This window comes from Orcinus orca, chromosome 5 (genome assembly GCF_937001465.1).
Source record: "Orcinus orca chromosome 5, mOrcOrc1.1, whole genome shotgun sequence".
Lineage (NCBI taxonomy): Eukaryota > Metazoa > Chordata > Mammalia > Artiodactyla > Delphinidae > Orcinus > Orcinus orca.
This window is the reverse complement of record NC_064563.1, coordinates 101310910-101325121: the sequence shown is the minus strand read 5'-3', so window position 1 is coordinate 101325121 and position 14212 is coordinate 101310910. Positions and strand designations below refer to the sequence as shown.

Sequence of the window (14212 nt, the reverse complement as noted above, 5' to 3'; positions counted from 1 at the left end):
CCTCTGCCCATTTTTAAATTGGATTGCTATTTTTTTGTTATTGAATTGTATAAGTTCTTTATATATTTTTGATGTTAACTCCTTTTCAGATATATGATTTGCATATATTTTCTCCCATTCCATAGGTTGCCTTTTTATTCTGTTAATGTTTTCATTTGCTGTACAGAAGTTTTTTAGTTTAATATAGTTCCAGTTACTTTTGCATATTAACTTTGTATCTTAAAATCTTGCTATAAATGCTTATTACTTCCAGTTTTTGTTGATTCTTTTTGGATTTTCTACATAGATGATCATATCACCTGTGAACAAAGACAGTTTTGTTTCTTCCTTTGCAATGTATATTCTTTTATTTCCCTTTCTTATCTTACTGTGTTAGTTAAGATTTCCAGTACAGTGTTGAAAAGTAGAGGGAGTACCTTTGCCTTTTCCTGATCTTAGCAAGAGAGCTTCTCGTTTCCCATCATCAAGTATGATGTTAGCTATAGATTTTGGTAAATAGTCTTTGTCTAGTTGAGGAAGTCACCTCTATTCCTAGTTTGCTGAGAGATTTTTTTGTTTTTTAACATGAATCGGTGTTGGATTTTGTCAAATGCTATTTCTGTGTCCATTGATATGATCATGTGAATTTTCTTCTGTAGCCTATTGTTGTGATGGATCACATTAATTGATTTTCAAATATTGAAACAGCTTTTCACACCTGGGATAAATCCCACTTGCTTGTGATGTATAATTATTATTATTATTATTTTTTTGTGATACGTGGGCCTCTCACTGCTGTGGCCTCTCCCGTTGCGGAGCACAGGCTCCGGACGCACAGGCTCAGCGGCCATGGCTCACGGGCCCAGCCACTCCGCAACATGTGGGATCTTCCCGGACCGGGGCACGAACCCATGTCCCCTGCATCAGCAGGCAGACTCTCAACCACTTGCGCCACCAGGGAAGCCCTAATTATTTTTTATACATTGTTGGATTTGATTTGCTAATATTTTTGCTGAGGAGTTTTGCATCTATGTTTATAAGATATATTGGTCTGTAATTTTTGTTTTCCTGCCATGTCTTTGTCACATTTTGATGTTAGGATACTGCTGGCCTCATAAAATAAGTTAGGGGTACTCCGTTTGCTTCTATCTCCTGGCAGAGATTATAGAGAATTGGTATGATTTCTTCCTTATATATTTCATAGAATTCATCAGTGAACCCATGTGGGCCTGGTGCTTTGTGTTTTGAAAGATGACTAATTTTCTATTCAATTTCTTTAATAGATTTTGGGCTATTCAGATTGTCTATATCTTCTTATGTGAGTTTGGTAGATTGTGTCTTTCAAGGAATTGGTCCATTTCATCTAGGTTATCCTAGAATTTGTGGGTATAGAGTTGTTCATAGTGTTCCTTTATTATCCTTATAATGTTCATGGGATCTGTAATGATGTCCCCTCTTTCATACCTGATATTAGTAATTTATGTCTTCTGTCTTTTCTCCTTAGTTAGCCTGGCTAGAGGCTTATCGATTTTATTGATCTTTTCAAACAACAGGTTTTTGGTTTTGTTGATTTTCTGTATTGGTTTTGTTTCCAACTTTATTAATTTCTGTCCTAATTCTTATTATTTCTTTTCTTCTGCTTACTTTGGATTTAATTTGCTCTTTTTTTTTTCTAGTTTCCTAAGGTGGAAGCTTGGGTTATTCATTTTAGATCTTTCTTCTTTTTAAATATAAGCATTTAATGTTTTAAATTTCCCACTAAGCACTACTTTTGCTGCATCCTACAAATTTTCATAAGTTGTATTTTCACTTTCATTTCATTTTAATTTAATATTAAAAAATTCTTATGAGTTTTTTTCTTTTTCCCTCGTGTTATTTAGAAGAATGTTGTTTAATCTTCATGTATTTGGGTGTTTTCCAGATATCTTTATCTTACTGATTTCTAGTTAAATTTCATTGTAGTCTGAGAGGATATATTGCATGATTTCTGTTGTTTTAAATTTGTTAAGGTGTGTTTTATGGCCCAGAATGTGATCTGTCTTGGTTATTGTTTCATTTGAGTTTGAGAAGAATGCTGTTGGAGGAAGTAGTTTATTGATGTCAGTTATATTCAGTTGGTTGATGGTGCTATTGAGTTCAACTATGTCCTTACTGATATTTTGCCTGCTGAATCTGTCCATTTCTGGTAGAGGGTGTTAAAGTCTCCAGATGGATTCATCTATTTCTTTTTGCAGTTCTATCAGTTTTTGCTCATGCATTTTCATGCTCTATTTTAGGTGCATATTCATTAAACTTTTTTTTTTTTTTTTTTTTTTTTTGCGGTACGCGGGCCTCTCACTGCTGTGGCCTCTCCCATTGCAGAGCACAGGCTCCGGACGCGCAGGCCCAGCGGCCATGGCTCACGGGCCCAGCCGCTCCGCGGCATGTGGGATCCTCCCGGACCGGGGCACGAACTCGTGTCCCCTGCATTGGCAGGCGGACTCCCAACCACTGCCCCACCAGGGAAGCCCTCATTAAACGTTTTTATGTCGTCTTGGAGAATTGACCCCTTTATCATTATGCAATGCCCCTCCTTATTCCTGATAATTTTCCTTGCTCTGAAGTCTGCTATGTCTGAAATTAATATAAGTACTCCTTCTCTCTCTCTCTCTTTTTGGCCACACCACGTGGCTTGGGGGATCGTAGCTCCCTGACCAAGGATCAAACTCTCCTGGTCTCTTTTGATCAGTGTTAACATAATATGACTTTCTCCATCCTTTTACTTTTACTCTGTATGTACCTTTATATTTAAAGTGAGTTTCTTGTAGACAACATATAGTTGCATCTTTTTAAAATTTCTGATCTACTCTGACAATTTTATCTTTTAATTGATGCATTTTGATCATTGACATTTAAAGTGATTATTGATATAGTCAGATTAATATCCACTGTATTTGTTACTGTTTTCCATTCATTGCCCTTGTTCTCTGTTCCTATTTTTGTCTTTCTCTCTTTCTCTTCCTTTTGTGGTTTTACCTGTAATGCCTTTTTACATAACCACCTGTATTCCTCCCCCCACTTCGCCCCCGTGGCACACACACTCCAAAGGAACCTCCAACTCTGTGCACCTTGATGTGAGCTGTTGCGGGGCCTCTGGTTCTAGTTTTTTCCCTGCATCCATTGGAGAAGCAAGCAGACACAGGCTGCCAACCTGGCTTCATCCTTGTGGATAACTGCAGCTTCTGTCTTCATCATTCCCTGTCTCTAAGAGAGTGGGAGCAGAGTATATCATCACTAAGAAAAACCTCTCACTTTTCCTGTCTTGTTCTAAGAGGTGGAGGGATAAGTGGAAGTGAAAAAATTAAGGTCTTCATGGTGGCACTGCCAGGCTGGGACATGAAGCAACTTTTGCAGTATCAGGGTGGGATTCACATCAAGGAGATTTCCTGATTCTTCTTTGGCCCATGGTGGATGATGAGTGGGTGAACATTTTATTAGCTTTCAGGATGGAAGATATTTGTTTTCCAGTCATTTCCAAATGTTGAAGAATACCTTTAGAAGCTGGGGGCAAAGTTTAGAGAGTGGAGCTCTGTGAAGGGCTTGGATGTGTTTTAACTTGGGATTTAGAAGAGCTTAAATTTCTCTGGCATGTGCTTAGTTCTCTACTGGCAATATTATGCAGGTGGAGTACGGGTGACATCTGCATCTCTGGCTGAGGTTGGGTGTGGGAGGGATTAGCTTTAGTTTCCTCTTTTTGGTATCAGCCCCACCCTGGCATGATTTATTTGGATCTCAGATGTTAGCTGCTGCTGCTTCTTCTCAATGGCGCGCTATTTTATTTATTTATTTATTTATTTTTTCGGGCGTTAGCTGCCTCTTGGCTAGAGCTGTTAGAATACCACACTCACTTCAGCACGTACACACAGACCCTTGGGGCTATTGACTCCATATCACTTTTTGCCAGCTGGTTCTGGCCTTCTCCTGCCCACTCAGGCCACAGCAAGGTGCTGCCAGCCAGAGCCACTCTGATAGGCGGGACTGGTGTGGCACCTGTTCGGAGTGACCAGAACCTCCTTGCCACATTTAGCTCCTGCCTTGCCCCTGTACCCTGGCTCCAGGATACCCCTAAGCCCATTTACCATGACTATGAAGGGTATTTCTGACCAGCTTAGTAATGTGGGGAGAGGTGTTTGTTGTTGATTGTTTATTGTTTCTGGTTGAGTAGGAGTTCAATAGAAGCCATGCTTTCCTAACACCTCTAGTCCTCTCTCAGGTAGCGTTGTGGTTCTCTGGTTATATACCTGCCCAGCAATGTTCAACCTTGTGTTCAGATCTACCCTTGAAAAGACAAAGGCAGGGAGTTCCCTGGTGGCCTAGTGGTTAGGATTCTGGGCTTTCACTGCTGTGGCCCGGGTTCAACCCCTGGTGGGGGAACTGAGATCCTGCAGGCTGCGCGGTGCAGCCAAAAAAAAAAAAAGGCAAACAGTGTCAGGTACACGTTGGGCATGGAGATATTGCGCCCAGCTCCCTGACCATCATTCCCTCTTCCCCCTCACTTTCCAGCTTGTCCGTGAAGCTATAATAATGGTATGCAGGAGAAATTCCATGAGATTTTTGATTCCTAAGAACTAATTTCTCCCTGGGCCATACCATGCTAAGAGGGGAGGGGGTGGGTGCCAGGCAGTGGTTGTAGGGCTGACTCTGGCCCCTGACCTGCCTCTCAGGATTAGGAAATATGGGCTATTTGGGGGATAAAGTGTCACTTGCCTTGATTTGTTTGTTTTTCAGGAGTGTGCCTTTGCTGAGAACCTGGGCCTTACTCTTACGGGTTATTGTTATTTAGTTATTTTTAATGGTACAACACCCTAGTGTTCTGTCTTCCATCTGAACTCACAGAAACACTCACACAAATAGGATGATCTTGGTCAGTACGTTTGAGAGCTTGAAATTCTTGTCCTAGCTACTGTCGTGTCTTCAACCCTCTACCCACTTGGCCCTGTCAAAATGAAATAGTTTTTAAACATCTTAAGTCTCCAGTGTTACTCATTCATCTCACATAGTCTAACTCAACGCTTCTCAACATTTATCATGGCACAGAACACCTAGAACATGACACCATGTAGGTGAAAGTCCTCATTCCTAGGCAACAGGCCGGAGGAGGTCTGGCTTCCATAGGCTTTGGTCCCTCTTACACTCACCTGGCTGCTCCTGGGCCTGAGTGCATTTATATTTTCCTCTGGCACAACTGTTCCCACCAGGGGCACACCAGCATGCTGCATCAAAGGTTAGAGGCTCTGCCCCAAGACCTAGTATAGACCACAGTCTCAGTGTGGTCAACATCTATAAGCATCTTTCAAGGTATCCTCAGAGGGTGAACATTCTTGCCCAGGGTATTGTGAGTTAGGGAGAACTAAGTTCCTGTGGTCCTGCCCTTTTCTCAGTGCAGTTTGCCACCATCTGCCCTTCCGGGAGGTAGATGGATGCCAATACTGCCTGTCCCCTGTCCCTTCCAGGTCAGCGAGCCTGGGCTCCTTGGCTCTGTGGCCACATCCTGATGCTTAGCATGCTTCTTCCTACACTACATTCTTAAGTATTTTACAATTTCCACGTATTCCTGCCCCCTGGGAGCTAACATGGAGGCTAGTCCCAGGTTTGCTACATCTTCTGCACAGCTTAGAACATTGTTTCTTATGAAATGGTTGAAGGCATCCCAGGGTGCTCTGCTGATGCTGTCTGCTCCTGTCACTGTGACCCATATCCTGACAACTGGTCTGATGGGATGTGGATATTGCAAGAGCACACTAGTTCTCTTTTAGTTCTTTGGACTATGTGGTACCAGGTATTTCTTCTTACACTCAAAGAGGGCTATAAGCATGCTCATCGATCCATCCATTCATTTATTTACTTATTTAACAAGCCACTCAGCAAATGCTGGGCAATGAGGATGTAAAGATAAGAGACATAGTTCTTGCTTTCCAGAAGCTCACAGTCCAGTGAGGGAGACCCTAGATGTGTAATGATGGTATACATGAAAAACTCCGTGACAGTGCCTTGGGAATACAGAAAAGGGGACCCTCACACTTGGAAAGTGGGTCAGGGAGTTTCCTTGGCCAAGGTGAGATGACGGCTGAGTTGGTTTTTTTCTATCTCTTTCTTCCTCCTCTTTTCTTGAATTGAGTCATGCAGGATGTGTGTTATTGGTTGAAGGAAAAAAGGGTTCCAGGCAGCAGAAAAACTGTACAGAGCTAAGGAGGCATGTTAGAGAGCTTGACATATCTGGGGAACTTTAAATGCCACCATTTTGCTTGGTCATAGAGTTTAATGGAAGGCAACAATGGGATAAGAATCCCGCTAAAATACATCTGGAGGAGGAAGTGGACACTCCCATGTTAGCCTGCAGTGGTCAGACTATACTTTAGAAATGAGAGTGTCTATGAGATTCAAAATAATATCTCATAGGAACCCTGGGATGTTTCACCTGGAGGAGAGAGAGGTTAGACAACAGTGTGGCATGACTAGACTTGTTAGGTGTGGCTTCTGTGAATGCGGCAGCACAGTTGGGGAAGGGAGATTGGTTCTGAATCTTGCTTCTTTCACTCAAAAGAGAAGATGATGTTGGGACAGTTATGACATCTCCAAACCAATGTCCTCATTTATAAAGACTGTTCTCATAATACCTACCTCACCAGGGTTGATATGAGAATTAAATTATGTAATTTATTGATACATGAAAGGACTTAACGTAGTAAATACCCGAAAAGGTTCGTTTCTCTTCCCTTTCTTTTCCTCTCTCCTTTTTCTCCATCTTTCTGCCCTTCCCACACTCCCTTTTTCATGAATTGACTTTTTATTAAGTAAGGAGTACATGTCAAGCATCCTGCAAGGATCTATATTGTCCACTACAGCAGCCACTAGTCACACGTGGTTACAGAACACTTGGCATGTGGCTGGTCCCAACTGAGATGTGCTGTGAGTGTGAAATACAGAAGTTGAGGACTTAGTACAAAAAAGGGAATGTAAGCGATCTCATTAATAATTTTTTCTATAGATCATATGTTTAAATGATAGCATTTTGGATATATGTGGTTACATAAAAATGTAATGAAAAATTAATTTCACCAGTTTCTTCTTACTTTGAAAAATTAAAATTACATATGTGGCTTACATTTTATTTCTATGGGACAGCACTGTGTGGGCTTTTGGGGACTCAATGGTGAAAAGAAAAACTGACTTTGCAGTACTTATAGTCTAGTGGGGGAAAGTAGAAAACCACCACCGACAACAAAAACATTAAAAGGAAATAAAAACTAAATGGAAAAACAACAAATAAAAAATTTCACATTGTAATAAATACGGTGAAGAAAAGTTTCTATGCAAGGAAAACTGAAGGACCGAATTTAGATTGACTGGTCACGGAGGCCTCTCTGAGGGAGAGATGTTTGTGCTGGGCCTCCAGGGAGGCCTTCCTACATGGCATTTCCAGGCAAAGGTGGGAACACGGCATTCCAGCCAGAGGAAACAGACTGCCAGTCAGTATTTACCGAGTCTACCAACCCCCCAGCATGTGGTCGGCAATGGGGAAAAACTGCGGGGCTGCCAGACACAGGGTGACCCCGTGACTCCTTTGAGCTTGTGGTCTGGAAAGGAGACAGAAGAGGCAGGTACCTCAGTGTACAGGGCTGGGACAACTACCAGCTCTGGTAGTGTCTTTCCTCCTCTCTCTCCCAGCCTCAGACCATCGTGGACCATAGTCTTGGCTATGCAGGTCCGTAGGGCCGGTCAGTTCTTCCTTCTTGGTGGGGAACACTCACATTCGGCTCTTTTTCTCTGTTCCCACTGCCCTGTCCTGACTCAGACTCATCTCAGAAATGATGTCTGCAATAACCTCTTAACCAGTTTCCTTGCCTCCAGACTCTTTTTTTTTTTAAGAAGATGTTGGGGGTAGGAGTTTATTTATTTATTTATTTTTGCTGTGTTGGGTCTTTGTTTCTGTGCGAGGGCTTTCTCTAGTTGTGGCAAGCAGGGGCCACTCTTCATTGCGGTGTGCGGGCCTTTCACTATCGCGGCCTCTCCTGTTGCAGAGCACAGGCTCCAGACGCACAGGCTCAGTAGTTGTGGCTCACGGGCCTAGTTGCTCCGCGGCATGTGGGATCCTCCCAGACCAGGGCTTGAACCCGTGTCCCCTGCATTAGCAGGCAGATTCTCAACCACTGCGCCACCAGGGAAGCCCCCAGCCTCTTGATTTAATATCTTTAATATCTTCTGTGCATTGGTGCCAAATTAATCTTCCTGAAATACTATGTACTATGCAACTTCCTTGCTTCAAAGCTTTTACTAGCTTCCTGATACTGGCAGAGGAGCAGCGTGACCAGAGCTGTGGCACCTCTCTCTCACTTTTCACCCTTTATCTTTCCTTCCCCGGGTAATGACAGTTCCCAGAGAAGCAGGGCCCACAGCAGGAAGAGCAGCCTCTTCAGATGGTCTTGAGTAAATTTTGAAGCCTCACCTCTGGCCATCTTCCATAATTCCATAAGGCCAGGAGCATATTAGTAAGAGCATGGGTTCCAGAGTCAGCCAGACCAGGTTCAAATCCCAGCTCTGCCATTTAACTTGCTGTGAGAACCCTTTCAATAAGTTATTAATCTTTTCTAAGCCTTACTTTCCTCCTATTAATACCAGGAACCTAATAGTAATTTGTACCCCATTTGAAGCCATGGATGTGCTGATTAACAGTGATGTCTCCTTTCATCCTGTATCCCTAGCGCCAGTTAGCAGCCTCTTTTCACCTGGTAATGGACTGTGGTCCGACTTCTGTGCAGCTGTGATGTGGGCTGGAAACACTGGATGGAGACAGTGAATAGTGATGTCAAGAAGATGGATGGACCTCAAGAGACCATCCAGTGTGGGACCTCTGAGGTGCCCCAGTGTGTCCAAGTAGGTCCAGAGGAGTTAGTCAAAAAGCATATATATATATATGTATATATATGCTTTTGGGGGTATTATCCACACAAGGAATCACTGAACAGAGACTTCACCTTCCTTTTCATTTATCTCTTTGGAAGATGTAGTATGTAGCGTGTAGCAGGTTGTCAACAAGAAAGGAATATAATATCTATTCCAGAATTAGTGCACCATAAATATTTGTAAAGTGAGAATACATGAAAGCTAATAAAGAAGTAAGTTTTCAGCAACGCCTTTATGGAGATCAAAATGTCTATAAATTACCCCATCTAAATTACTGTAGTATTTGACTACAGGAAAAGAACAAAACACCAACAGAAATTCAGAAAATATCTTGTATATTAGGCCCTTAATCTATATTTGCTAAATCTGTTGAAAGGAACAACAAGAATAATATAGTGCCCATCACATATGACCACTTTTATGACAGTATTTACTTTGGGTTCCAAGACTTTCCTCTCTTATTCTACTTGCTCAGAACCAATTTGCAGAAGAAACAGTGATTCAGTGGCTCTGATGTCAGAATGATGGGAATCATGAAGTGGTTGGACGAAGCACTGGAAATCCTCCCCGACCAATGGTTCCAAACTTATCATATGAGACTGACCCATTTTTAACATCATGGATTTCTAGCATTCCTCCCAACTGCATCCCACAATTTGATTGTGGCTATACTTTTACAATCTATTGATTGAGAAAAAAAGATAGCCATACCAATTCAGGTGGCCTCTTATAATGGAACCTTGGCCCAGGGATCCTCAGCTTACTTGATGGGACCACCAACATTTTAGACCAAACTTCTTATTGTATAAATGAGGCATAGGGCATTTTTGATTAAGAAATAGAAAAGGTGTAATTCGGAAAAGCATAGGATGTTTAAAAAGAGATCTGGAAATATTCAGAAGTCACAACCGAATCAACTTGGGATCTCTTACTTAGAGAAACATGCTAATGGATTTCATTCTTGGGGAGACAAAAACCCAGAAATTTCATTCTTGGGTTTTTTCCTCTTATTTTCATGTGGTGCTTCACCATTTCTTCATTAGCTTCATGGGCATTCCTTGAGAAATCTCCACACTGAGCTGTTGCAATATTCTTGACTCCATGGAAATACCTTCATGTGTTGCCAGATAAAACACAGGATACCCACTGAAATTTGAATTCCAAATAAGGATGCAATAGATGGAACATACTTAGGCTAAAAAAATTGTTCATCTGGAATTCAAATTTCACTGGTATCCTATACTTTATTGTTGTTGATAACTGTGGCAAGTAGACCTACCTACCTAAGTGCTGAAGGGCAGGAACTGAAAACCTGGGTGACAGTCTTGCAAAGCTGTCAACACTGGTTACTGACATGTTTTCTGGGGACCTTTCAGATTTCTGTCAAAAGAAGGCTCGTGTATGGTTTTCTCAGGGAGGCTTACTGTACTACACAGACACGCAACCCAACTCAGACACTGGCAGCCCAGGCAGCAGCTGCTCATTCCTCTTTATTCCCTTTGTTCATTCTCGTTTACCTTGAGATTTTGACATGAACTTGCATATCTGACCTTTTGGGAGGTGGGGGCAGAAGCAAAGATGGAGATTTTTTTTTTCCTGAAATAATGGCTTTAAGTGTAAGATCAGGGGACAGGGGAGGAGGCAGGAGGGTAGGCGACTTCAGCCACTCAGACCCCCCCCATTTTCCTGTACAAGAGTCACAGCATTTCCCATGGAGCATAGCGAGCTACAAAACTCTGCTTTTTCTTGTCTGAACTTGAATTTACAGGAGGCTGGAGTTTAGATGCCTATTTCTGTCTCATTTTTCCCTCACACCATTTTTCTTTCCCTCTATAAAGTAGATGCAAAAGAAAAACTGGCATTGGACCATTTTTCTTTTCATTAATTTAATTTATAAAATGGGATATCCTACGGTTTTTCTTCACTCCAATTGTAAAATCAGTGAATTTATTCCAAAAACATGCAGAATACTATGATAAAGCCAAAGAAACAGTTCATTTGATGGTTATTCACATTGAAATCCTGTCACCTAAGGGCAGACCTGTGAAAAGAATGACTTTCACAACAGACCCTAAGGGTCAGAGAGGTTTTCTTTTCTAGGAGGTTGGAAAGAAAGCTCTGCAAATCAGGCTACTTGTTGGATGAGATTTTGTTTTCTGCCCAGAAATGGGCTTTTGAAGGTTAATTTTACAAAGTTCTATGATGGTGAATGCCAGTGTCTGCCCTACCCATAAAGTGAGACCTCAAATGTTTGGTTGGTAGGAGGTAAATATTTGGAATCAGAGGGTATGAAGAAATAAAAAAAAAAAACAGAGAAGTTAGTGGTAGGCTCTAACAGTTGACAGAAGAAACCAAGGACTAGAAGACAGTAGCACATGAGTTGGCTTAAAAGTTGGGCATTGGGCTTCCCTGGTGGCGCAGTGGTTAAGGGTCCACCTGCCGATGCAGGGGACACGGGTTCGTGCCCCGGTCCAGGAGGATCCCACATGCCGTGGAGCGGCTGGGCCCGTGGGCCATGGCTGCTGGGCCTGCGCGTCCAGAGCCTGTGCTCCGCAGCGGGAGAGGCCACAACAGTGAGAGGCCCGCGTACCGCAAAAAAAAACAAAAAACAAAAACAAAAACCAAGTTGGGCATTGCTTAATTCATGCATCAAACATTTCTGAGTGCAAGCTTGGTGCTTGGATGAGTACGGAGCTCCTGGCTACTGAGAAGAGATTGAGAGTAAAAGTATAAGAAAAGTGCTGTGGTAAAGGGATGTGCAGGTGCAGTGGGACCAGGAAGTGTGCAGTCTAAATCAGACTGGAAGTTCAAGGTCAAGGGAAGAGTCACCTCCAAGACCAACTCCTTCGAGCTTTAACTTCTCTCTTATGGGTCACAGCCTCAGATTTCTCAGGATAGCCTTGATTTTCCATATGCTGTGCTGTCATCAAGACCTGTGACAAACAAAACAAAACCAAAAACAGGTCTCTTTCATTTCTTTTGGCTTGGCTCTTAGTTTTTTTGTTTTGTGTAGTTTTTTTTTTTTTCTTTGCGGTATGCGGGCCTCTCACTGTTGTGGCCTCTCCCGTTGCGGAGCACAGGCTCCGGACGCGCAGTCTCAGTGGCCATAGCTCTTGGGCCCAGCCTCTCCGTGGCATGTGGGATCTTCCCGGACTGGGACACGAACCCGTGTCCCCTGCATTGGCAGGCAGACTCTCAACCACTGCGCCACCAGGGAAGCCCTGTTTTGTGTAGTTCTAAGAAAAGTTAAAAAAAAAAATCTCAAAAGTAACAACCTAGGAATAGAGGGGGAACTTCCTCAGTTTGATTCAGAATATCTACGCAAAACCTGCAGTTAACATCATACTTAATGGTGAAAGACTGGATGTGATCTCATTAAGACTGGGAACAAGGCAAGGTTGTCCCCTTTCACCACTAGTATTCAACATTATACTGGAAGTTCTAACTAATGCAATAATATAAGAAAAAGAAATACAAAGTATACAGGTTGGGAAGGAAAAAAAAACTGTCTTTGTTAGCAGATGATATGATTGTCTACGTAGAAAATCCCAAAGAATCAACAACAACAACAAACTCCTGGAACTAGTAAGTGATTATAGTTGCAAGATATAAGGTTAATATATAGAAGTCAACTGTTCTCCTATATGCCAGCAATAAACACCTGGAGTTTGAAATTAAAAGCATAACACTTTTTACCTTAGTACCAAAGAAAAAAGAAATACAAGTTTAAGAAAATATGTTCAGGACGGAGCCCGCGTTTCCACAGAGCTGAAACTCCCGGCTCGGGGTCTGTTCCCTCCGCTGTCACGGAACTGCCCTGGAGCCCGAGGGGAGGGCAGCCTCACTGAGGCTGCCGGCTCTGGAGGGGCCCCGGTGGTGAAGCCGCGACAGTCGTGCGGACGGCGGGCCGGGTTATGAAAGTTTTCAGTTCTTATGTCTTCAGGATAGAGACGAGGGGAAGATGCCGGAAGAGTAAGACGCGGAGATCACCCTCCTCCCCAAAGATACACCAGAAATACATCTACACGTGGAACAACTCCTACAGAACACCTACTGAATGCTGGCAGAAGACCTCAGACCTCCCAAAAGGCAAGAAAGTCCCCACGGACCTGGGTAGGGCAAAAGAAAAAAAGAATAAACAGAGACAAAAGAATAGGGAGGGGACCTGCACCAGTGGGAGGGAGCTGTGAAGGAGGAAAGGTTTCCACACACTAGGAAGCCCCTTCACGGGCGGAGACTGCAGGTGGCGGAGGTGGGGGGAGCTTTGGAGCTGAGGAAGAGAGCGCAGCAACAGGGATGCGGAGGGCAAAGCGGGGAGATTCCCGCACAGAGGATCAGTGCTAACCAGTACTCACCAGCCCGAGAGGCTTGTCTGCTCACTTGCCAGGGTGGGCGGGGCTGGGAGCTGAGGCTCAGGCTTCGGTCAGAGTGCCGGGAGAGGACGGGGGTTGGCGGTGTGAACACAGCCTGAAGGGGGTTAGTGTGCCACGGCTGGTCGGGAGGGAGTCCGGGGAAAAGTCTGGACCTGCCGAAGAGGCAAGAGACTTTTTCTTCCCTGTTTGTTTCCTGGTGCGTGAGGAGAGGAGATTAAGAGCGCTGCTTAAAGGAGCTCTAGAGACGGGCGCGAGACGCAGCTAAAAGCGCGGACCCCAGAGACGGGCAGGAGACGCTAAGGCTGCTGCTGCCGCCACCAAGAAGCCTGTGTGCGAGCACAGGTCACTATCCACACCCCCCTTCCGGGGAGCCTGTGCAGCCCACCACTGCCAGGGTCCCGGGATCCAGGGACAACTTCCCTGGTAGAATGCACGGGGCGCCTCAGGCTGGTGCAACGTCATGCCGGCCTCTGCCGCCGCAGGCTCGCCCCGCATCCGCACCCCTCCCTCCCCCCGGCCTGAGTGAGCCAGAGCCCCCGAATCAACGGTTTCTTTAACCCCGTCCTGTCTGAGCGAAGAACAGACACCCTCCGGCGACCTACACGCAGAGGTGGGGCCAAATCCAAAGCTGAGCGCCTGGGAGCTGTGAGAACAAAGAAGAGAAAGGGAAATCTCTCCCAGCAGCCTCAGAAGCAGCGGATTAAATCTCCACAATCAACTTGATGTACCCTGCATCTGTGGAATACATGAATAGACAACGAATCATCCCAAATTGAGGAGGTGGACTTTGAGAGCAAGATTTATTAATTTTTCTCATTTTCCTCTTTTTGTGAGTGTGTATGTGTATGCTTCTGTGTGAGATTTTGTCTGTATAGCTTTGCTTCCACCATTTGTCCTAGGGTTCTATCCATCCGTTT

The 14212-nt window shown here is 43.9% G+C and overlaps 1 protein-coding gene across 7 annotated transcripts in view; it reads left to right on the top strand.

Annotated features, from left to right (window-relative positions):
• TMEM45A (transmembrane protein 45A) overlaps positions 1 to 14212 on the top strand; it is a 105985-nt gene that overhangs the window by 38074 nt on the left and 53699 nt on the right. The window contains exon 1 of one of the 7 annotated variants that reach the window (XM_033433311.2): positions 8873 to 8892. The exons of the other annotated variants lie outside the window; for them this stretch is intronic. The gene's annotated coding sequence lies outside the window, so the exon portion shown is untranslated. Of the gene's footprint in view, positions 1 to 8872; positions 8893 to 14212 lie in introns of those variants that run through there. 7 annotated transcript variants of the gene reach the window in all.